The sequence below is a fragment of the Macaca nemestrina genome, chromosome 8, assembly GCF_043159975.1.
Source record: "Macaca nemestrina isolate mMacNem1 chromosome 8, mMacNem.hap1, whole genome shotgun sequence".
NCBI classification, from domain to species: Eukaryota; Metazoa; Chordata; class Mammalia; order Primates; family Cercopithecidae; genus Macaca; species Macaca nemestrina.
In genome coordinates, this window is record NC_092132.1 from 99,466,878 (window position 1) to 99,493,142 (window position 26,265).

The window sequence follows — 26,265 nt, forward strand, 5'->3', positions numbered from 1 at the left end:
TTACATTGAAGACTATGGCAAAAAGTGAAATGTTCAATAAAACCCAGAAAGAAACATTCCAGGAAACTACTCTCTGACATGTCCATTAATTTCACAGAGTTAAAGCTTAGTCTACATTTCCCAGTTTGGAAAGTCTGTCTTTGAGGATTCTGTTTATGGATATTAAGTGGCGACCTGAAGCCTGTGAAGCGAAACGAAATGTCTTCCATTGAAAACTAGAGAGAAGCTTTCTGAGCAACTCTTTTGTGATGTTTGTATTCATCTCATGGAGTTAAATCATTCTTTGGATTGAGCAGTTTGAAATCACTCTTTCTATGGAACGTGAGAAAGGACATTTGGGAACGCTCTTAAGAATATGCTGAAAAAGAAATACCCTCCGATGAAAACCAGAAGGAAACTCTCTGTGAAACTGCTCTGTGTCTTGTGAATTCCACTCATGCAGTTAAGCTTCTGTTTCCATTGAGCAGTGTTCTAACATTGTTTTAGTTTAGTCAGATAAGGGATACTCCGGAGCGCTTTGAGGCTTATGGTGAAAACGGAAATATCTTCAGATGGAAACTGGAGAGAAGATTTCCAAGGAGCTGCTTTGTGACGTGTGCATTCCACTCACAGAGTTATACTTTTCTTCTCATACAGGATTGGGAAATCTCTTTTGGAGAAAACGCCACCAGGGGACATTCGGTAGTATATGCACGGCTATGGTGAAAAAGGAAATATACTCAGACAAAATCAGGAAAGAAGCTTTCTGTGAAACTGCTTTGTGATAGATATGTTCATTCATCAAACATAGGTAAAACTTGCTTTCTATTACGCACTTTTGAAACGCCGTTACGGATGGATTCGTGAAGGGTCATTCAGAGCCCTTCAGGCCAATGGTGAAAAAGGAAATATCTTCAGATAAAAACTGGATAGAAGCTTTCTGAGAAACTGCTTTGTGATGTGTGCATTCCACTCAGGGAGTTATACCTCTTCTCTCATAAGGCAGTGTGCGAATACTGTTTCTGTGAAACCAAAAAAGTGATATTTCAAAGCGCATTGAAGACTATGACGAAAAGTGAAATATCCTGAAATAAAACCCAGAAAGAAGCATTCCAAGAAACTGTTCTGTGATATGTGCATTAAATTCACAGTTAAAACTCACTCTACGTTGCCCAGTTTGAAAACTCTGTGTTTGAGTAATCTGTGCAGGGATATTAAGTGGCGCCCGGAGGCCTGTGGTGAGCACTGAAACGTCTTCTGATGAAAACTGGAGAGAAGCTTTCTGAGCAACTGCTTTGTCATGTGTGTATTCGTCTCATAGAGTTAAACCATTCTTTGGATTGAGCACTTTGAAATCACTGTTTTTGTAGAATCTGAGGATGTATATTTGGGAACTCTCCTTAGACTATGGAGAAAGAAATATCCTCAGGTAAAATCCAGAAGGAAGCTTTCATTGGAAATGCACTCTGTCTTCTTAATTCCTCTCATTCAATTAAGCCTCTGTTTCATTGCGCAGTTTCCTAACCCTATTTATGTTTAGCGTGTGAAGGGATATTCGAGAGTCCTTTGAGGCTTATGTTGAAAAACAAAATATGTTCAGACTGAAACTGGAGAGACGTTTTCTGAGGAACTGCTTTGTGACGTGTGCATTCCACTCACAGTGTTACAACTCTCTGATCATATAGCATCAGAGAAACCCTTTTGGAGAAAAAGGTACCTAGTGATATTCAGGAGCATGTTGATGCCTATGGTGAAAAGGGAAATAGCCTCAGACAAAAACTGGAAAGAAGCTTTCTATGAAACTGCTCGTTGATATGTGTATTCACCTCATATAGATAAAGCTTTCTTTACATTACCCAGCTTGGAAACTTTGTCATGAACGGATCCACAAAGGGACATTCTGGAGTGCATTCAGGACCAAGGTGAAAAAGGAAATATCTTCAGAAAAAACTGGAAAGAAGCTTTCTGTGTATCGGCTTTTTGCTATGTTTATTCATCTCACATAGATAAAGCTTTCTTTACATTTCACAGCTTGGAAACTCCGTCATGGATGTATCCACGAAAGAATATTCAGGATCACATTCGGGCCTATGGTGAAAAAGGAAATATCATCAGATGAAAACTGGAGAGAAGCTTTCTGAGAAACTGCTTGGTGATGTGTGCATTCCACTCAGGGAGTTATACCTTCATTCTCATAAGGCACTGTTTGAATACTGTTCCTGTAAAACCATAAAGTGATATTCAGAGCACATTGAAGACTAGGGCAAAAAGTGAGATGTCGTCCAATAAAACCCAGAAAGAAGCATTCCAAGAAACTGATCTCTGACATGTCCATTCATTTCACAGTGTTTAAGCTAACTGTATGTTTCCCCGTTTGGAAAGTTGGTCTTTGAGGATTTTGTGAAGGGATATTTAGTGGAAACCGGAGGCCTGTGGTGAGCCAGGAACTGTCTTCCATTGAAAATTTGAGATAACCATTCTGAGCATCCTTTCTGTGATGTTTGTATTCATCTCATAGAGTTAAATCATTCTTTCAATTGAGCAGTTTGAAATCACTATTTCTGTGGAATCCAAGAAAGGACATTTGGGAAGGCTCTTTAGAATATCCTGAAAAAGAAATAACCTTCGATAGAAACCAGAAGGAAGCTTTCTGTGAAACTGCTATGGGTTGTGTGAATTCTGCTTGCACAGTTAAGCTTCTCTTTTCATTGAGCAGTATTCTAACACTGTTTTTTTAGTCTGTGAAGGTATATTTGGGAGCGTTTGAGGCTTATGGTGAAAAACAAAATATCTTCAGATAGAAACTGGATAGAAAGTTTCTGATGAACTGCTTTGTGACGTGTTCATTCCACTCACAGAATTATACCTTTTTTCTCATAGAGGAGTGGGGAATCCCTTTTGGAAAAAAAGCTAACAAGGGACATTCGGGAGTATGTGGATGGCTATGGTGAAAAAGGAAATATCCTCAGAGAAAAACTGGAAAGAAGCTTTCTGTGAAACTGCTTTGTGATAGATATGTTTATTCATCTCACATAGATAAAACTTTCCTTATATTATACAGTTTGGAAACTCCGTCATGGATGGATCCATGAAGGGAGATTCAGGAGTACATTCAGGCCCATATTGAAAATGGAAATATCTTCAGATGAAAACTGAAGAGAAGCTTTCTGAGAAACTGCTTTGTGACGTGTGCATTCCACTTAGGGAGTTGTACTTCTTTTCTCATAAGGCAGTGTTTGAACACTGTTTCTGTAAAATTGAAAAAGTGATATTTCGGAGCACATTGAAGACTATGGCGAAAAGTGAAATATCCTGACATAAAACCCAGAAAGAAACTTTCCAAGAAACTGCTCTCTAACATGTGCATTCATTACACCGAGTTAAAGTTTACTCTACATTGCCCAGTTGGAAACTCTGTCTTTGAGGAATCTGTGAAGGTATATTAAGTGGTGCCTGGAGTCTTGTAGTGAGGAAGGAAACGTCTTCTGAGGAAAACTGGAGAGAAGCTTTCTGAGCAACTACTTTGTGATGTGTGTATTCATTTCATAGAGTTAAATCATTCTTTGGATTGAGTAGTTTGAAATCACTGTCTCTGTGGAACCTGAGAGAGGACATTTAGGAACGCTCTTTAGAACATGCGGAAAAAGAAATACCCTCAGATAAAAAGCAGAAGGAAACTTCCTGTGAAACTGCTCTATGTTGTGTGAATTCCACTCACAATGTTAAGCTTCTCTTTTCATGGAGCAATATTCTAACACTGTGTTTAGTCTGCAAAGAGATATTCAGGTGCGCTTTGAGGCTTACGGTGAAAAAGGATGTATGTTCGGATAGCAACTGGAGAGAAACTTTCTGAGGAACTGCTTTGTGACATGTACATTTCACCCACAAATTTATGCCTTTTTTCTCATAGAGGACTGTGGAATCCCTTTTGGAGAAAAAGCTGCCAAGGGACATTCAGAAGTATATGGATGGCTATGGTGGAAAAGTAAGTATCCTCAGACAAAAACTGGAGCGAACCTTTCTGTGAAACTGGTTTGTGATGGATATGTTTATTAATCTCAAAGAGATAAAACTTTCCTTATATTATAAAGTTTGGATACTCCCTCATGGACAGATCCGCAAAGGGACATTCTTGAACACATTCATGCATATGGTGAAAAAGGAAATATCTTCAGATAAAAACTGGAGAGAAGCTTTCTGAGAAACTGCTGTATGAAGTGTGCATTCCTCTCAGGGAATTATACCTCTTTTCTCATAAGGCACTGTTTGAGCACCATTCCTGAAAAATGAAAAAGTGTTATTTCTGAGTGCATTGAAGACTGTGGCGAAAGGTGAAATATCCTCAAATAAAACCCAGAAAGAAGCATTCCAAGAAACTGCTCTCTGACATGTGCATTCATTTTCAGAGTTAAAGCTTACTCTATGTAGCCCAGTTTGAAAACTCTGTCTTTAAGAATCTGTGAAGGGATATTAAGTGGCGCCCCGGAGGCCTGTGGTGAACAAGGAAATGTCTTCCAATGAAAACTGGAGAGAAGCTTTCTGAGCAACTGCTTTGTGATGTGTGTATTCATCTCATAGAGTTAAACCATTCCTTGGATTGAGCAGTTTAAAATCACTGTTTCTGTCGTATCTGAGGAAGGACGTTTGGGATCGTTCTTTGGAATATGAAGAAAGAAATATCCTCAGATGAAATCCAGAAGGAAGCTTTCTGTGAAACCGCTATGTGTCATGTGAACTCGTCTCACTCACTTAAGCTTCGCTTTTCTCTGAAGAATTTTCTAACACTGTTTAGGTTTAGCATGCGATGGGGTATTCGGAAGCGCTGTGAGTCTCACAGTGAGAAAGGAAATATGCTCAAGTAGACACTGGAAAGAAGCTATCGGAGGAACTGCTTTGTGATGTGTACATTCCACTCACAGTGCTATACCTCTCTTCTCATACAGCATCAGGGAAACTCTTTTGGAGAAAAAGGAACCAAGGGATATTCGGGAGCATATTGATGCCTATGGTGAAAATGGAAATAGCCTCAGAAAAAAATTGGAAAGAAGCTTTCTGTGAAGCTACTCTGTACTATGTGAATTGATCTCACATAGATAAAGCTTTCTTCACATTACACAGCTTGGAAACTCCATCATGTACGGATCCACGAAGGGACATTGGGGAGCACATTCAAGCCTATGGAGAAATAGGAAATATCTTCATATAAAAATCGGGGAGAAGCTTTCTGAGAAACTGTTTCATGATATGTGCATTCCACTCAGGGAGTTATACCTCTTTTCTCATAAGGCAGTGTTTGAACACTGTTCCTGTAAAACCGAAAACGTGATATTTCAGATCGCATTGAAGACTATGGCAAAAAGTGAACTATCCTCAAATAAAATGCAGAAAGAAGCATTTGAAGAAGCTGCTCTCTGATATGTGCATTCATTTCACAGTGTTTAAGCTTCCTCTACATTGATCAGTTTGGAAACTCTATCTTTGAGGAATCTGCAAAGGGATAATTAGTGGCGCCTGGAGACCTGTGGTGAGCAAGGAAATGTTTTCCAATGAAAACTGGAAAGAAGCTTTCTGAGCAACTGCTTTGTGATGTGTGTATTCATCTCATAGAGTTAAATCATTCTTTGTATTGAGCAGTTTGAAATCTCTGCTTCTGTGGATCCTGAGAAAGGACATTTGGGAACTCTCTTAAGAATATGCTAAAAAAAATCCTCAGAAAAAACTGGAAGGAAGTTTTCTCTGAAGCAGCTCTGTGTAATGTGTGTTTTAATCACAGAGTTCAGCTTTTCTTTTCATTGAGCAGTACTCTAACACTGTGTTTAGTTTGCAAAGGGATTTTTGGGAGCACTTTGAGGCTTATCGTGAAAATGGAAATATCTTCAGATAGAAACTGAGAGAAGCTTACTGAGGAGCTTCTTTGTGACATGTGCATTGTACTCACAGAATTATATATTTCTCTCAGAGAGAAGTGGGGAATCCCTTTTGGAGAAAAAGCTACCAAGGGACATTCAGGAGTATAGGGACAGCTATGGTGAAAAAGGAAATATCCTCAGACAAAAACTGGAAAGAAGATTTCTGTGAAACTGCTTTGTGAGAGATATTATTATTCATCTCACAAAGATAAAACTTTCCTTATTTTACACCATTTGAAAACTCCGTCATGGACGGATACGCAGAGGGACATTGGGGAGCGCATTCAGGCCTACGGTGGAAAAGGAGATATCTTCAGATAAAAACTGGAGAGAAGCTTTCTGAGAAACTGCTTTGGATGTGTGCATTCCACTCAGGGAGTTATACCTCTTTCCTCATAATGCAGTGTTTGAACACTGTTCCTGTAAAACCAAAAAAGTAATATTTCAAAGTATATGGAAGACTATAGCGAAAAGTGAAATATCCAGAAATAAAATCCAGAAAGAAGCATTCCAAGAAACTGCAGTCTGACATGTGCATTCATTTCAGAGAATTAAAGCTTAGTCTACATTTCCCAGTTTGGAAAGTCTGTCTTTGAGTATTCTGTGAAGGGATATTAACTGACAACCAGAGGCCTATGGCGAGCAAGGAATTGTCTTCCGTTGAAAATTGGAGACAAGATTTCTGAGCAACTCTTTTGTGATGTTTGTATTCATCTCATGGAGTTAAATCATTCTTTGGATTGAAGAGTTTGAAATCACTGTTTCTGTGGAACCTGAGAAAGGACATTTGGGAATGCTCTTTAGAATATGTTGAAAAAGAAATACCCTCAGATGAAAACCAGAAGTAAGCTTTCTGTGAATCCGCTCTGGATCATGTGAATTCCACTCACACAGTTAAACTTCTCTTTTTATTGAGCAGTATTGTACCATTGTTTTTGTTTAGTCTGTGAAGGGGTATTCGGGAGCGGTTTGAGGTTTATGGTGAAAACAGAAATAACTTCAGATAGAAACTGGAGAGAAGCTTTCTGAGGAGTTACTTTGTGATGTGTGCATTCCACTCACAGAGTTGTACCCTTCTACTCATAGAGGTTTGGGGAATCACTTTTGGATAAAAAGCTACTGAGGGACATTCGGGAGTACATTGACGGCTATGTTGAAAAAAGAATTATGCTCAAACAAAAACTGGAAAGAAGCTTTCTGTGAAACTGCTTTGTGATAGATATGTTAATTCATCTCACATAGATAAAACTTTCTGTATATAATGTAGTTTGTGAACTCTGTGATGGACGGATCTGCAAAGGGATATTCGGGAGCACATTCAGCACTATGGTGAAAATGGAAATATATTCAAATAAAAACCGGGGAGAAGCTTTCTGAGAAATTGCTTTGTGATGTGTGCATTCCACTCAGGGAGTTATACTTTTTTTCTCATAAGGCAGTTTTTGACCACTCTTCCTGTAAAACTGAAAAGGTGTTATCTTGAAGCCCATTGAAGACTATGGCAAAAAGGGAAATATCCTCAAATAAAACCCAGAAAGAAGCATATCAAGAAACTGCTCTTTGATATGTGCATTCATTTCACAGAGTTAAAGCTTACTCTACATTACCCAGTGCGGAAACTCTGTCTTTGAGGAATTAGGGAAGGGATATTAAGTGCACCCAGAGGCCTGTGGTGAGCTAGGAAACATCTTCTGATGAAAACTGGAGAAAAGTTTCTGAGAAACTGCTTGGTGATGTGTGCATTCCACTCAGGAAGTTATACCTTTCTTCTCATAAGGCACTCTTGAACACTGTTCCTGTAAAACTAAAAAAGTGATATTCGGAGCATACTGAAGACAATGGCAAAAAGTGAAATGTCGTCAAATAAAACCCAGAAAGAAACATTCCAAGAAACTGCTCTCAGACATTCCATTCATTTCATGGAGATAAAGCACCCTCTACATTTCCCAGTTTGGAAAGTCTGTCTTTGAGGATTCTGGGAAGGGATACTAAGTAGCAACCAGAGGCCTGTTGTGTGCAAGGAAATGTCTTCCATTGAAAATTGGAGAGAAGCTTTCTGAGCAACTCTTTTGTGATGTTTGTATGCACCTCATAGAGTTAAACCACTCTTTGGATGGAGCAGTGTGAAATCACTGTTTCTGTGGAATAATAGGAAGGACATTTGGGAACGCTCTTTGGAATATGGAGAAAGAAATATCCTCATATAAAAACCAGAAGGAAGATTTCTGTGAAACTGCCATGTGTCGTGTGAATTCTTCTCACTCAGTTAAGCTTGTCTTTTCATTGAGCAGTTTTCTAACACTGCTTATGTTTAGCATGAAAAGCAATATTCGGGAGTGCTTTGATGCTTATGAGGAAAAAGATTATATGTTCAGATAGATACAGGAGAGAAACTTTCCGTGGAACTGCTTAGTGATGTGTGCATTGACACACAGTGTTATACCTCTCTTCCCATACAGTATCGGGGAAACCTTTTTGGAGAAAAAGGAAACAAGGGATATTCGGGAGCATATTGACAGCTATGGTGAAAAGGGATATAGCCTCAGAAAAAAACTGAAAATAAATTTCTGTGAAACTGCTCTGTGAAATGTGTTTTCATCTCATATAGATAAAGCATTCTTCACATTATGCAGCTTGGAAACTCTGTCATGGATGGATCCGTGAAGGGACATTCAGGAGCATATTCAGGACTATGGTGAAAAATGTAATATCTTCAGATAAAAAATGGAAAGAAGCTTTCTGTGAATCTGCTTTTGTTATGTTTATTTACGTCACATAGATAAAGCTTTCTTTACATCATGCAGCCTGGAAACTCCATCACGGAGTTTCTGCAATGGACATTTGGGTTCACATTCAGGCCTACGGTTAAAAAGGAAATATCTTCAGATAAAAACTGGAGAGAAGTTTCTGAGAAACTGCTTTATGATGCATGCATTCCACTCATAGATTTATACCTCTTTTCTCATCAGGCAGTGTTTGAACACTGTTCCTGTAAAACCGAAAAAGTGATATTTTGGGGCGCATTGAAGACTATGGTGAAAAGTGAAATATCCTCAAGTAAAACCTAGAAAGAAGTGTTCCAGGAAACAGCTTTCTGATATACGCATTCATTTCCCAGAATTAAAGCTTACTCTATATTGCCCAGTTTGGAAACTCTGTCTTTGAGGAATCTGCGAAGGGATATTAAGTGGCGCACGGAGGCCTGTGGTAAGGAAATATCTTCCAATGAAAACTACAGGGAAGCTTTCTGAGCAACTGCTTTGTGATGGGTGCTGGAGGCCTTTGGTGAGCAAGAAAATGTCTTCCGTTGAAAACTGGAAAGAAGCTTTCCGAGAAACCCGAGAAAAGTAATATTTCAGAATGCATTGAAGACTATGGCGAAAAGTGAAATATCCTGAAATAAAACCCAAAAAGAAGTTTTCAAAGAAACTGTTCCCTGACATGTGCATTCATTTCACAGAGGTAAAACTTACACTACATTGCCCAGTTTGGAAAGTCTGTCTTTGAGTAAACTGTGAAGGGATATTACGTGGCGTCCAGAGGGCTGTGGTGATCAAGGAAATGTCTTCCGTTGAAAACTGGAGAGAAGCTTTCTGAGCAACTGCTTTGTGATGTGTATATTCATCTCATAGAGTTAAATCATTCTTTGGATTGAGCAGTTTGAATTCATTCTTTCTGTGGAACCTGAGAAAGGACATTTGGGAATGCTCTTAAGAATATGCTGAAAAAGAAATATCTCCAATATTTCTTTTTCCAAACCAGAAGGAAGCTTTCTGTGAAACCACTCTGTGTCATGTGAATTCCACTCACACAGTTAAGCTTCTATTTTCTTTGAGCAGTATTCTAACACTGCTTTGGTTTAGTCAGCTAAGGGAAATTCAGGAGCGCTTTGAGGCCTATGGTGAAAACAGAAATATCTTCATATAGAAACTGGAGAAAAGATTTCCGAGGAGCTACATTGTGACGTATGCATTCCACTCACAGAGTTATACTTTTCTTCTCATAGAGGATTGGGGAATCCCTTTTAGAGAAAAAGCTACCAGGGGATAATCGGGAGAATAAGGATGGCTATGGTGAAAAAGGAAATATCCTCAGACAAAAACTGGAAAGAAGCTTTCTGTAAAACTACTTTGTGATAGATATGTTTATTCATCTCACATAGATAAAACTTTATTTCTATTACAGTTTTGAAACTCCATCATGGACTGATTTGCAAAGGGACATTCGGGAGCATATTGAGGCCTACGGTGAAATGGGATGTATCTTCAGATAAAAACTGGAGAGAAGCTTCCTGAGAAACTGCTTTGTGATGTGTGCAATCCACTCAGGGAGTTATACCTCTTTTCTCATAAGACAGTGTTTAAACACACTTCCTGTAAACCAAAAAAGTCATATTTTGGAGAGCATTGAAGACTATGGTAAAAAGTGAAATATGCTCAAGTAAAACCCAGAAAGAAGCATTCCAAGAAACTGCTCTCTAATATGTGCATTCATTTCATGGAGTTTTAGCTTACTCTACCTTGCCCAGTTTGGAAACTCTTTCTTTGAGAAGGGATATTAAGTGGCGCCAGGAGGCTTGTGGTGAGCAAGGAAACATCTTCCGATGAAAACTAGAGAGAAGCTTTCTGAGCAACTGCTTTGTGATGTGCGTATTCATCTCATAAAGTTAAACCATTCTTTGGATTGAGCAGTTTGAAATCACTGTTTTTGTGGAATCTGAGGAAGGACATTTTGGAACGCTCCTTACAATATTGAGAAAGAAATATCCTCAGGTAAAATCCAGAAGGAAGGTTTCTGTGAAACTGCTCTGTGTCATCTTAATTCCTCTCACTCAATTAAGCCTCTCTTTTCATTGTGCAGTTTTCTAACCCTGTTTATGTTTAGCGTGTGAAGGGATATTCGGGAGTGCCTTGAGGCTTACAGTGAAACAGGAAGTAAGTTAAGACCGAAAATGGAGAGAAGCTTTCCGAGGAACTCCTTTGTGACGTGTGCATTCCACTCACAGTATTATACTTATCTTCACATACAGCATAGGGGAAACCCTTTTGGAGAAAAAGGTACCAAGGGATATTTGGGAGCATGTTGATGCCTATGGTGAAAAGGGAAATAGCCCCAGACAAAAACCGGAAAGAAGCTTTCTACGAAACTGCTCTGTGATATGTGTATTCATCTCACATAATAAAGCTTTCTTTACATTGTGCAGCTTGTAAACTCTGTCACTGACGGATCCATGAAAGCACATTCAGGAGCACATTCAGATCCACGAAGAAATATTCAGGATCACTTTCGGGACTATGGTGAAATAGGAAATATATTCAGATAAAAATGGAAAGAAGTTTTCTATGAATCTACTTTTTACTGTTTATTCTTCTCACATAGATAAATCTTTCTTTACATTATGCAGCTTGGAAACTCTGTCAGGGATGCATCTGTGAAGGGCATTCGGGAGCACATTCAGGACTATGGTGAAAAGAGAAATATCTTCAAATAAAAACCAGAAGGAAGATTTCTGTGATACTTCTCTGTGTTGTGTGAATTCCACTCGCACAGTTAAGCTTCTATTTTCATTGAGCAGTATTCTAACACTGCTTATGTTTAGCGTGTGAAGGGATTTTCAGGAGCACTTTGAGGCTTACGGTGAGAACTTAAATATGTTCAGATAGAAACTGGAAAGAAGCTTTCCGAGGAACTGCTTTGTGATGTGTACATTCCACTTACAGTGTCATACCTCTCTTCTCATACAGCATCAGGAAAACCCCTTTGGAGAAAAATTTACCAAGGGATATCCGGGAGCATATTGTTGCTTATTGTGAAAAGGGAATTAGCCTCAGATAAAAACAGGAAAGAAGCATTCTGTGAAACTACTCTGTGATATATGTATTCATGTCACATTGATAAAGCTTCCTTTACAGTATGCAGCTTGGGAACTCTGTCATGGAAGGATCTGCGAAGGGACATTTGGGAGCACATACAGGACTATGGTGAAAAAGGAAATATTTTCAAATGAAAACTGGAAATAAGCTTTCCATGAATCTACTTTTTGCTGTGTTTATTCATCCCACATAGATAAAGCTTTCTTTGCATTACGCAGCTTGGTAACTCTGTCATGGACGGATCTCCGTAGGGATACTCGGGACCACATTCAGGACTCTGGGTAAATGGAAATATCTTCAGATAAAAACTGGAGAGAAGCTTTCTGAGAAACTACTTTGTGATGTGTGCATTCCACTCAGGGCGTTATACCTCTTTTCTCATAAGGCAGTGTTTTAACACTGTTCCTGTAAAACCAAAAAGTGATATTTCGGAGTGCATGGAAGACTATGGCGAAAAGTGAAATATCCTCAAATAAAACCCAGAAAGAAGCATTCCAAGAAACTACTCTCTGATATGTGCATTCATTACACAGAAATAATACTTATTCTACATTGCCAAGTTTGGAAACTCTATCTTTGAGAAATCTGCGAAGGCATAGTAAGTGGCACCCAGAGGCATTTGGTGAGAATGGAAACGACTTCCGTTGAAAACTGGAGGTAAGCTTTCCAAGCAACTGCTTTGTAATGTGTGTGTTCATCTCATAGAGTTAAATCATACTTTGACTTGAGCAGTTTAATATCACTATTTCTGTGGAATCTGAGGAAGAACATTTGAGAACACTCTTTAGAATATAGAGAAACAAATATAATCAGATAAACAAAAGTAGGAAGCTTTCTGTGAAACTACTATGTGTCGTGTGAATTCCTCTTGCTCAGTTAAACTTCTGTTTTCCTTGAGCAATTTTCTAACACTGTTTATACTTAGTGTGAGAAGGGATATTCGGGAGCTCTTTGAGGCTTACCGTGAAAAAGGAAACATGTTCACATAGAAACTGTAGAGAAGCTTTCCGAGGAGCTGCTTTGTGACGTGGGCATTCCACTCACAGTGTTATACCTCTCTTCTCATACAGCATCAGGGAAACACTTTTGGAGAAAAAGATACCAAGCATTATTCAGGGGCACATTAATGCCTATGGTGAAAAGGGAAATAGCCTCAGACAGAAACTGGAAAGAAGCTTTCTGTGAAACTGCTCTGTGTTATGTGTATTCATCTCAAATAGATAAAGCTTTCTTTACATTATGCAGTCTGGAATCTCCGTCATGCAGGGATCAGACAACGGACATTCGGGAGCAAATTCAGGACTATGGTGAAAAAGGAAATATCTTCAGATAAAAACTGGAAAGAAGCTTTCTCTGAATCTGCTTTTCGCTATCTTTATTCATCTCACATAGATAAAGTTGACTGTACATTACGAAGCTTGGAAACTTCATCATGGATGGATGCGTGAAGGGATATTGGGGATCACATTCAGGCCTATGGTGAAAAAGGAAATATCGTCAGATAAAAACTGGAGAGAAGTCTTCTGAGAAACTGCTTGGTAATGTGTGCATTCCACTCAGAGAGTTATACCTTTTTTCTCATAAAGCACTGTTTGAACACTGTTCCTGTAAAACTACAAAAGGGATATTCGGAGCACATTGAACACTATGGCGAAAAGTGAAATGTCGTCCAATAAAACCCAGAAAGAAGCATTCCAAGAAACTGCTCTCTGACATGACATTCATTTCACAGAGTTAAAGTTTTCTCTACATTTCCCAGTTTGGAAAGTCTGTCTTTGAGGATTCTGCAAAGGGATATTAAGTGGCAACCGGAGGCCTGTGGCAAGGAAGGAAATGTTTTAGGTTGAAAATTGCAGAGAAATTTTCTGAGCAACTCTTTGTGATGTTTGTGTTCATCTCATATAGTTAAATCATTCCTTGGATTAAGCAGTTTGAAATCACTGTTTCTGTGGAATCTGAGAAAGGACATTTGGGAACTCTCTTTAGAGTTCCCAAATATCCTGAAAAAGAAATAACCTCAAATAGAAACCAGAATGTAGATTTCTGTGAAACTGCTCTGTGTTGCGTGAATTCCGCTCACCCAGTTAAGCTTCTCTTTTTATTGAGTGGTATTCTAACACTGTTTTTGTTTAGTCTGCAAAGGGATAGTCTGGAACGCTTCGAGGCTTATGGTGAAAAAGGAAATATCTTCAGATAGAAACTGGAGAGAAGCTTTCCGAGGAGCTGCTTTGTGACTTGTGCATTCCACTCAAAATTCCTTTTGGAGAAAAAGCTACCAAGGGACATTCGGGACTATATGCATGGCTATGGTGAAAAAGGAAATAGCCTCAGACAGAAACTGGAAAGAAGCTTTCTACGAAACTGCTCTGTGATATGTGTATTCATCTCACATAGATAAAACTTTCATTACATTACGCAGCTTGGAAACTCTATCATGGATGGATCCACGAAGGGTCATTCGGGAGCACATTCAGGACTATGGTGAAAAAGGAAATATCTTCAGATTAAAACTGGAAAGAAGCTTTCTCTGAATCTTCTTTTTGCTATATTTATTCAGTCACATAGAAAAAGCTTTCTTTACATTATGCAGCTTGGAACTTCTGTCATGGATGGATCCAGGAAGGGATATTCAGGATCACATTTGGGCCTATGGTGAAAAAGGAAATATCATCAGATAAAAACTGGAGAGAAGCCTTATGAGAAACTGCTTGGTGATGTGCGCATTCCACTCAGGGAGTTATACGTTTTTTTCTCATAAGGCACTGTTTGAACACTGTTCCTGTAAAACTACAAAAGGGATATTCGGAGCGCGTTGAAGACTATGGTGAAAAGTGAAATGCCATCAAATAAAACCCGGAAAGAAGCATTCCAAGAAAGTGCTCTGTGACACGTACATTCATTTCACAGAGTTAAATCTTAGTCTATATTTCCCAGTTTGGAAAGTCTGTCTTTGAGGATTCTGTGAAGGGATTTAAGTGGTGACCGGAGGCCTCTGGCGAGCAAGGAAAGGTTTTCTGTTGAAAACTGGAGATAAGATTTCTGAGCAACTGCTTTGTGATATGTGTTTTCATCTCATAGAGTTAAATAATTCTTTGGACTGAGCAATCTGAAATCATTCTTACTGTGGAACCTGAGAAAGGACATTTGGGAATGCTCTTAAGAATATGCTGAAAAAGAAATACCCTCAGATTAAAACTAGAAGGAAGCTTTCTCTGAAACTGCTCTCAGTCTCATGAATTCCACTCACACAGTTAAGCTTCTGTTTTCATTGAGCAGTATTCTAACACTATTTTAGTTTTGTCAGCTAAAGGATATTCGAGAGCACTTTGAGGCTTATGGAGAAAACAGAAATATCTTCAGATAGAAACTGAGGAGAAGATTTCCGAAAGGCTGTTTTATGACGTGTGCATTCCACTCACAGAGTTACACTTTTCTTCTCATAGAGGATTGTGGAAGCCCTTTTGGAGAAAAAGCTACCAGGGGACATTTGGGAGTATATGGAGGGTTATGGTGAAAAAGGAAATATCCTCAAACAAAAACTGGAAAGAAGCTTTTTGTGAAATATCTTTGTGATAGATATGTTTATTCATCTCACATAGATACAACTTTCTTTCTATTATGCAATTTGGAATCTTCGTCATGGACGGATTCACGAAGGGACATTCGGGAGCACATTCAGGCCTATGGTGAAAAAGGAAATATCTTCAGATAAAAACTGGAGAGAAGCTTTCTGAGAAACCACTTTGTGATGTGTGCATTCCACTCAGGGCGTTATACATCTTTTCTCATAAAGCAGTGTTTGAACACTGTTCCTGTAAAACCGAAAAAGTGATATTTCAGAGCACATTGAAGACTATGGCAAAAAGTGAAATATCCTCAAATAAAACACAGAGAGAAGCGTTCCAAGGGACTGCTCTCCGATATGTGCATTCATTTCACAGAGTTAAAGCTTACTCTACATTGCCTAGTTTGGAAACTCTGTCTTTGAGGAATCTGTGAATGGATATTAAGTGACGCCCGGAGGCTTGTGATGAGCAAGGAAACGTGTTCCGATGAAAACTGGAGACAAGCTTTGTGAGCAACGGCTGTGTGATGTGTGTATTCTTCTCATAGAGTTAAAACATTCTTTGGATTTAGCAGCTTGAAATCACTGTTTTTCTGGAATCTGAGGCAGGATATTTTAGAACGTTGCTTAGAATATGGAGAAAGAAATATCCACAGGTAAAATCCAGAAGGAATCTTTCTGTAAAACTGCTCTGTGTCATCTTAATTCCTCTCGCTCAGTTAAGCCTCTCTTTCCATTGAGCAGTTTTCTAACCCTGTTTATGTTTAGTATGTGAAGGGATATTTGGGAGCACTATGAGGTTTACGGCAAAAAAGGAAATATGTTCATACCGAAACTGGAGAGAAACTTTCTGAGGAACTGCTTTCTGACGTGTACTTTCCACTCACAGTGTTATACCTCTCTTCTCATACAGCATCGGGAAACCCTTTTGGATAAAAAGGTACCAAGTGATATTCATGAGCATGTTGATGCCTATGGTGAAACGGGAGATAGCCTCAGACAAAAACTGGAAATAAGCTTTCTATGAAACTGCTGTATGATATGTGTATTCACCTCACATAGATAAAGCTTTGTTTACATTACACAGTTGGAAACTGTCATGGACGGATCCACAAATAGACATTCGGGAGCACATTCAGGACTATGGTGAAAAAGGGAATATCTTCAGAGAAAAACTGGAAAGAAGCTTTCTCTGAATCTGCTTTTTGCTATTTTTTTTCATCTCACATAGATGAAGCTTTCTTTATATTACGTGGCTTGGAAACTGAATCATGGATGGATCCATGAAGGGATATTCTGGATCATTTTTGGGCCTATGGTAAGAAAGAAAATATCATCAGATAAAAAAAAGGAGAGAAGCTTTCTGAGAAACTGCTTGGTGCTGTGTGAATTCCACTCAGCGAGTTATACCTTTCTTGTTATAAGGCACTGTTTGAACACTGTACCTGTAAAACTAAAAAAGTGATATTCAGAACCCATTGAAGGCTATGTCAGAAAGTAAAATGTCGTCCAATAAAACCTGGAAAGAAGCATTCCATGAAACTGCTCTCTGACACGTCCATTCATTTCACAGAGTTAAAGCGTACTCTACATTTCCCAGGTTGGAAAATCTGTCTTTGAGAATTCTGCGAAGGGATATTAAGTGACAACCAGAGGCCTGTGGTGAGCAGGGAAATGTCTTCCATTGAAAATTGGAGAGAAGCTTTCTGAGTAACTCTTTTGTGATGTTTGTATTCATCTCATAGAGTTAAATCATTCCTTGGATTGAGCAGTTTGAAATCACTATTTCTGTGGAATCTGAGAAAGGACATTTGGGAACACTCTTTAGAATATCCTGAAAAAGAAATAACCTCAGATAGAAACCAGAACGGAGCTTTCTGTGAAACTTCTCTGTGTCGTGTGAATTCAGCTCACACAGTTAAGCTTCTCTTTTCATGGAACAGTATTCTAACACTGTTTACGTTTAGTCTGAAAAGGGATATTTGGGAGCGCTTTGAGGCTTTTCGTGAAAATGGAAATATGTTCAGACCGAAACTGGAGAGAAGCTTTCTGAGGAACTGCTTTGTGACGTGTGCATTCCACTCACAGAATTATACCTTTCTTCTCATACAGCATCCGGTAAACCCTTTTGGAGAATAAGGTACCAAGTGATAATCGGGAGGATGTTGATACCTGTGGTGAAAGGTGAAATAGCCTCAGACAAAAACTGGAAAGAAGCTTTCTATGAAACTGCTCTGTGATATGTGCATTCATCTCACATAGATAAAGCTTTCTTTCCACTACACAGCCTGGAAACTCTGTCATAGACAGATCCACGAAGGGACATTCGGGATCACGTTCAGGACTATGGTGAAGAAGGAAATATCTTCAGATAAAAACTGGAAAGAAGCTTTCTCTGAATCTGCTTTTTGCTAGGTTTATTCATCTCACCTAAATAAAGTTTTCCTTACATTAGGCAGCTTGGAAACTCCATCATGGATGGATCTGCGAAGGGATATTTGGGATCACATTCGGGCCTATGGTGAAAAAGGAAACATTGTCAGATAAAAACTGGGGAGAAGTTTTCTGAGAAACTGCTTGGTGATGTGTGCATTCCACTCAGGGCGTTATAACTTTCTTGTCATAAGGCACTCTTTGAACACTGTTCCTGTAAAACTACAAAAGTGATATTTGGACCAAATTGAAGACTATGGTGACAAGTGAAATGTCGTCAAATAAAACCCAGAAAGAAGCATTTCAAGAAACTGCTCTCTGACATGTCCATTCATTTCACAGAGTTAAAGCTTACTCTACATTTCCCAGTTTGGAAAGTCTGTCTTTGAGGATTCTGGGAAGGGATATTAAGTGGCAACCAGAGGCTTGTGGCGAGCAAGAAAATGTCTTCTGTTGAAAATTGGAGCAAAGCGTTCTGAGCAACACTTTTTTGATGTTTGTATTCATATCACAGAGTTCAATCATTGTTTGAATTGAGGAGTTTGAAGTCACTGTTTCTGTGGAATCTGAGAAAGGGCATTTGGGAACACTCTTTAGAATATCCTGAAAAAGAAATAACCTCAGATAGAAACCAGAAGGAAACTTTCTGTGAAACTGCTCTAAGTCGAGTGAATTCTGCTCTCACTGTTAAGCTTCCCTTTTCATTGAACAGTATTCTAACACTTTTTGTTTAGTCTGCAAAGGGATATTCGGGAGTGCTTTGAGGCTTACAGGAAAAAGGAAATATCTTCAGATAGAAATTGGAAAGAAGCTTTCTGAGAAACTGCTTTATGATGTGTGGATTCCACTCAGGGAGTAAAACCTCTTTTCTCATAAGGCAGTGTTTGAACACTGTTCCTGTAAAACCAAAAACGTCATATTTTGGAGCGCATTGAAGACTGTTTCAAAAGTGAATTATTCTGAAATAAAACCCAGAAAGAAGGGTTCCAAGAAAATGCTTTCTGATATGTGCATTCACTTCACAGAGGTAAAGGTTACTCTATGTTGCCCAGTTTGGAAACACTCTTTGAGTAATCTGTGAAGGGATATTAAGTGGTGCCCAGTGGCTTGTGGTGAGCAAGGAAACGTCTTCCAATGAACACTGGAGAGAAGCTTTCTGAGCAACTGCTTTGTGATGTGTGCATTCATCTCATAGAGTTAAACCATTATTTGGATTGAGCAGTTTGAAATCACTGTTTTTGTGGAATCTGAGGAAGGACATTTGGGAACGGTCCTTAGAATATGGAGAAAGAAATATCCTCAGGTAAAATCCAGAAGGAAGCTTTCTGTGAAACTGCTCTGTGTCATCTTAATTCTTTAGCTCACTTAAGCCTCTCTTTCCATTGAGCAGTTTTCTAACCCTGTTTATGTTTAGCGAGTGAAGGGATATTCAGGAGTGCTTTGAGGCTTATGGTGAAAAAGGAAATATGTTTTGACCAAAACTGGAGAGAAGCTATCCGAGGAACTGCTTTGTGACATGTGCATTCCACTCACAGTGTTTACCTCTCTTCTCATACAGCATCAGGGAAACCTTTTTGGAGAAATAGGTACGAAAGGATATTGGGGAGAATATTGACGCCTATCGTGAAAAGGGAAATAGCCTCAGGCAAAAACTGGAAAGAAGTTTTCTGTGAAACTGCTCTGTGCTATGTGTATTCATCTCACATCGATAAAGCTTTCTTTACATTACGCAGCTTCAAAACTCTGTCATGGACGGATCCACGAAAGCACATTCAGGAGCACATTCAACTCTATGGTGAAAAAGGAAATATCTGTGGATAAAAACTTGAAAGAAGATTTCTGTGAATCTGCTTTTTGCTGTGTTTATTCATTTCACGTAGACAATGCTTTCTTTACATTACACAGCTTGGAAACTCTGTCGTGGACGGATCCGTGAAGGGCATTTGGGAGCACATTCAGGACTATGGTGAAAAAGGAAATATCTTCAGATAAAAACCAGAAGGAAGCTTTCTGTGAAACTGCTATGTGTCATGTGAATTCCTCTCACTCAGTTAAGCTTCTCTTTTCATTGAGTAGTTTTCTAACATTGTTTATGTTTAGCATGCGAAGGGATATTCAGCAGCACTCTGAGGCTTACGGTGAAAAAGGGAATATGTTCAGGTAGAAACTGGAGAGAAGCTTTCTGAGAAACTGTTTTGTGATGTGTGCATTCCACTCAGGGATTTATACCTCTTTTCTCATAAGATAGTGTTTGAACACTGTTCTTGTAAGACAAAAAAGTGATATTTTGGAGTGCATTGAAGACTATGGTGAAAAGTGGTATATCCTCAAATAAAACCCAGAAAGAAGCATTCCAAGAATCTGTTCTCAGATATGTGCATTCATTTGACAGAAGTAAAGCTTTCTCTACATTGCCCAGTTTGGAAATTCTGTCTTTGAGAAAACTGCGAAGGGATATTAAGTAGCGCCCGGAGGCCAGTGGTGGGCAAGAAAACGTCTTCTGTTGAAAAATGGAGAGAATCATTCTGAGCAACTGCTTTGTGATGTGCATATTCATTTCATAGCATTAAATCATATGTTTCATTGAGCTGTTTGAAATCACTATTTCTGTTGAATCTGAGGAAGGACATTTGGGAACGCTCTTTAGAATATGGGGAAAGAAATACCCTCAGATAAAAAAAAAAGAAGGAAGCTTTCTGTGAAACTACTATGTGTCATGTGAATACCTCTCGCTCAGTTAACCTTCTCTTTTCATTGAGCAATTTTCTAACACTGTTTATGTTTAGCGTGTGAAGGGATTCGGGAACTCTTTGAGGCTTAGGGTGAAAATGGAAACATGTTCAGAAAGAAATAATAGAGAAGATTTCCGAGGAATTGATTTGTGACTTAGGCATTCTACTCATAGTGTTCTACCTCTCTTCTCATACAGCATCAGGGAAACCCTTTTGGAGAAAAAGGTACCAAGAGATATTTGGGGGCACATTAACCCCTATGGTGAAAAGGGAAATAGACTCAGACAGAAACTGTAAAGAAGCTTTCTGTGAAACTGCTCTGTGCTACGTGTATTCATGTCACATAGATAAAGCTTTCTTTACAGTACACAGTTGGAAAACTCTGTCATGGACAGATCCACGAAGGGACATTTGGGAGTAAATACTGTACTATGGTGAAAAAGGAAATATATTCGAATTAAACCTGGATAGAAGCTTTCTGTGAATCAGCTTTTTGCTATGTGTATTCATCTTACACAGATAAAGCTTTCTTTACATTATGCACATTCTGTCATGAATGGAACCGTGAAGGGATACTCGGGATCACATTCAGGCCTATGGAGAAAAAGGAAATATCTTCAGATAAAAACTGGAGAGAACCTTTCTGAGAAACTGCTTTGTGATGTGTGCATTCCACTCACAGAGTTATACCACTTTTCTCCTAAGGCAGTGTTTGAACACTGTTCCTGTGAAACCGAAAATGTGATATTTCGGAGACCACTGAAGAATATGGCAAAACTTGAAATATCCTCAAATAAAACCCAGAAAGAAGCGTTCCAAAAACTTCTCCGTAATAAGTGCATTCATTTCACAGAGTTAAAACTTAATCTACATGGCCCACTTTGGAAAATCTGTCGTTGAGGAATCTGCGAGGGGATATTATGTTGTGCCCGGAGGCCTGTGGTGAAAAAGGAAATCTATTCCATTGAAAAGTGTAGAGAAGCTTTCTGAGCAACTGCCTGTGATATGTGTTTCATCTCACAGAGTTAAAACATACTTTGGGTTGAGAAGCTTGAAATCACTGTTTCTGTGGGACCTGATAAAGGACATGTGGCAACGCTCCTTAGAATATGTTGAAAAAGAAATACCCTCAGATAAAAATCAGAAGTAAGCTTTCTGTGAAACTGCTCTGAATCATTTGAATCATGTGAATTCCACTCGCACAGTTAAGCTTCTCTTTTCATTGAGCAGTATTGTACCATTGTTTTTGTTTAGTCTGTGAAGGGATATTCGAGAGTCTTTGGAGGTTCATGGTGAAAACGGAAATATCTTCAGATAGAAACTGTAGAGAAGCTTTCCGAGGAGTTGTTTTGTGACGTCTGCATTCCACTCACAGAGTTATACCTTTCTTCTCATAGAGGATTGGGGATTCCCTTCTGGGGAAAAAGCCTCCCAGGGACATTTCGGAGTATATGGATGGCTATGGTGAAAAAGGAATTAGGCTCAAACAAAAACTGGAAAGAAGCTTTCTGTGAAACTGCTTTGTGATTGATATATTTATTCACCTCACATAGATAAAACTTTCTTTATATAATACAGTTTGGAAACTCTGTCATGGACGGATCTGCTAAGGGACATTCGGGAGCACATTCAGGACTCTAGTGAAAATTGAAATATCTTCAGATAAAAACCGGAGTGAAGCTTTCTGAGAAAGTGCTTTGTGATGTGTGCATTACACTCAAGGAGTTATACCTCTTTTCTCATAAGGCAGTGTTTGAACAGTGTTCCTGTAAAACCGAAAATGTGTTATTTTTGGAGTGCATTGAAGATTATGGTGAAAAGTGAAATACCCTCAAATAAAACCCAGAGAGAATTGTTAAAAGAAACTGGTCCCTGATATGTGCATTCATTTCTCTGAGTTAAGTTTACTATACATTGCCCAGTTTGAAAACTCTATCTTTGAGGAATCTGGGAAGGGATATTAAGTGGCGCCCAGAGCCCTCTGGGGAGCAAGGAAATGCCTACCATTGAAAACTTCAGAGAAACTTTCTGAGCAACTGCTTCATGAGGTGTGTATTCATCTCATAGAGGTAAATCATTCTTTGGATTGAGCAGTTTGAAATCACTGTTTCTGTGGAATCTGAGGAAGGACATTTGGGAACGCTCTTTAGAATATGGAGAAAGAAATATCTACAGATAAAAACCAGAAGGAAGTTTTCTATGTAACAGCTATGTGTAGTTCGAATTACTCTCGCTCAGATAAGCTTCTCTTTTCATTTAGCAGTTTTCTAATGCTGTTTATGTTTAGCATGCGAAGGAATATTCAGGAGCGCTTTGAGGGTTAAGGTGAAAAAGGAAATATGTTAAGATAGAAACTGGAGAGAAGCTTTTCGAGGAACTGCTTTGTGACGTGTGCATTCCACTCACTGTGTTATACCTCTCTTCTCATACAGCATCGGGGAAACACTTTTGGACAAAAAAGTACCAAGGGATATTCATGAGCAGATTGACGTCTATGGTGAAAAGGGAAATAGCCTCAGAGAGAAACTGGAAAGAATCTTTCTGTGAAACTGCTCTGTGCTTTGTGTTTTCATTTCACATAGATAAAGCTTTCTTTATATCATGCAGCTCGGAAACTCTGTCATGGTCGGATCCGCAAAGAGACATTCAGGATCACATAGAGGACTATGGTAAAAATGGTAATATCTTCAGATAAAAACTGGACAGAAGCTTTCTGTGAGTCTGCTCTTTGCTACATTTATTCATCTCACATAGATAAAGATTTCTTTACATTATGCAGCTTGGAAACTCTGTCATGGATGGATCCACGAAGGGATATTTGGGAGCATATTCAGGCCTATGATGAAAAGGGAAATATCGTCAGATGAAAACTGGAGAGAAGCTTTCTGAGAAACTGAGTGGTCATGTGTGCATTCCACTCAGGGAGTTATACCTTTTTTCTCAAAAGATACTGTTTGAACACTGCTCCTGTGAAACTGAAAAAGGGATATTTCGGAGTGCATTGAAGACTATGACGAAAAGTGAAATGTCGTCCAATAAAACCCAGAAAGAAGCATTTCAAGAAAATGCTCTCTGAAATGTCCATTCATTTCACAGAGTTAAAGTTTAGTCTACATTTCCCCGTTTAGAAAGTCTGTCTTTGACAATTCTGCGAAGGGATATTAAGTGGCAACTGGAGGCCTGTGGTGAGCAAGGAACTGTCTTCGATCAAAAATTGGAGAGAAGCTTTCTGAGCAACTTTTTGTGATGTTTGTATTCATCTCATAGAGTTAAATCATTCTTTGGATTGATCAGGTTGAAATCACAGTTTCTGTGGAATCTGAGAAAGGACATTTGGGAACGCCCTTTAGAGTATCCAGAAAAAAGAAATAATCTCTGATTGAAACCACAAGGAAGCTTTCTGTGAAACTGCTCTGTGTCGCAAGAATTCCACTCACACAGTTAAGCTTCTCTTTTCATTGAGGAGCATTCTGACACTGTTTTTGTTTAGTCTGTGAAGGGATATTCAGGAACGCTTTGAGGCTTCTGGTGAAAAAGGGAATATCTTCAGAGGAGAAACAGGAGAGAAGCTTTCCAAGGAGTTGCTTTGTGACATGTGCATTCCACTCAGAGAATTATATCTTTTTTCTCATAGAGGATTGGGGAATCCCTTTTGTAGAAAAAGCTACCAAGAGACATTACGGAATATAGGGACGGCTATGGTGAAAAAGGAAATATACATAGATAAAAACCGGAAAGAAGATTTCTGTGAAACTGCTTTGTGATAGATATATTTATTCATCTCACAGAGATAAAACTTTTCTTATATTACACAGTTTGGAAACTCCGTCATGGACGGATCCACAAAGGGACATTCAGGAGCACATTCAGGCCTACGGTGAAAAAAGAGATATCTCCAGATAAAAACTGGATAGAAGCTTTCTGAGAAACTGCTTTGTGGTGTGTGCATTCCACTCAGGGTGTTATACATTTTTCCTCATAAGGCAGTGTTTGAACACTGTTCCTGTAAAACCGAAAAAGTAATACTTCAGAACACATGGAAGACTATGGCGAAAAATGAAATATCTTGAAATAAAACCCAGAAAGAAGCATTCCAAGAAACTGCCCTCTAACTTGTCCACTCATTTCACAAAGTTAAAGCTTATTCTACATTTCCCAGTTTGGAAAGTCTGTCTTTGAGGATTCCGGGAAGGGACATTAAGGGGCAACCAGAGGGCTGTGACGAGCAAGGAAATGTCTTCCATTGAAAATTGGAGAGAAGCTTTCTGAGCAACTCTTTTGTGATGTCTGTTCTCATCTAATAGAGTTAAATAATTCTTTGGATTGACCAGTTTGAAATCACTGTTTCTGTGGAATCTGAGAAAGGACATTTGAGAACGCTCTTTAGAATATTCTGAAAAAGAAATAACCTCACATAGAAACCAGAAGAAGGAACTTTTCTGTGAAACTGTTCTGTGTTGTGTGAATTCTGCCCCCATAGTTTAGCTTCTCTTTTCATTGAGCAGTATTCTAACACTTTTTTTCTTTATTCTGTGAAGGGATATTCGGGAGCACTTTGAGACTTATGGTGAAAAAGGAAATATCTTCAGATAGAAACTGGAGAGATGATTTCCAAGGAGCTACTTTGTGATGTGTGGATTGCACTCACTGAATTATACCTTTCTTCTCATAGAGGATTGGGGAATTCCTTTTGGAGAAAAAGCTACCAAGGGACATTATGGAGTATAGGGAAGGCTACAGTGAAAAAGGAAATATCCTCAGACAAAACCTGAAAGAAGATTTCTGTGAAACTGCTTTGTGATAGATATGTTTATTCATCTCACATAGGTAAAACTTTCCTTATATTTTGCAATTGGGAAACTCCATCATGGACGGATCCGCGAAGGGACATTTGGGAGCACATTCAGGCCTGTGGAGAAAATGAGATATCTTCAGATAAAAACTGTATAGAAACTTTCTGAGAAACTGCTTTGTGATGTATGTGTTCCACTCAGGGATTTATACCTTTTTTCTCATAAGGCAGTGTTGGAAAATTGTTCCTGTGAAACCAAAAAAGTAGTATTTCGGAGTGCATGGAAGACTATGGTGAAAAATAAAATACCCTGAAATCCAACACAGATAGAAGCGTTCCAAGAAATTGCTCTCTGACGTGTGCATTCTTTTCAGAGAGTTAAAGCTACTCTACATTTCCCGGTTTGGAAAGTCTGTCTTTGAGGATTCTGCGAAGGGATATTAAGTGGCAACTGGAGGCCTGTGACAAGCAAGGAAATATCTTCCATTGAAAATCCGAGAGAGGCTTTCTGAGCAACTGCTTTGTGATGTGTATATTCATCTCATAGAGTTAAATCATTCTTTGGATTGAGCAGTTTGAAATCACTCTTTCTGTGGAACCTGAGAAAGGACACTTGAGAACGCTCTTAAGAATATTTTGGCGGGGCGGAGCAAGATGGCGGAATAGGAACAGCTCCAGTCTCCAACTCCCAGCGCGAGCGACACAGAAGACCAGTGATTTCTGCATTTTCAACTGAGGTACTGGGTTCATCTCACTGGGGAGTACCGGACGATCGGTGCTGGTCAGCTGCTGCAGCCCGAACAGCGAGAGCTGAAGCAGGGCATTGCCTCACCTGGGAAGCACAAGGGGGAAGGGAATCCCTTTTCCTAGCCAGGGGAACTGAGACACACAACACGTGGAAAATCGGGTAACTCCCACGCCAATACTGCGCTTTAAGCAAACAGGCACATCAGGAGATCATATCCCACACCTGGCCAGGAGG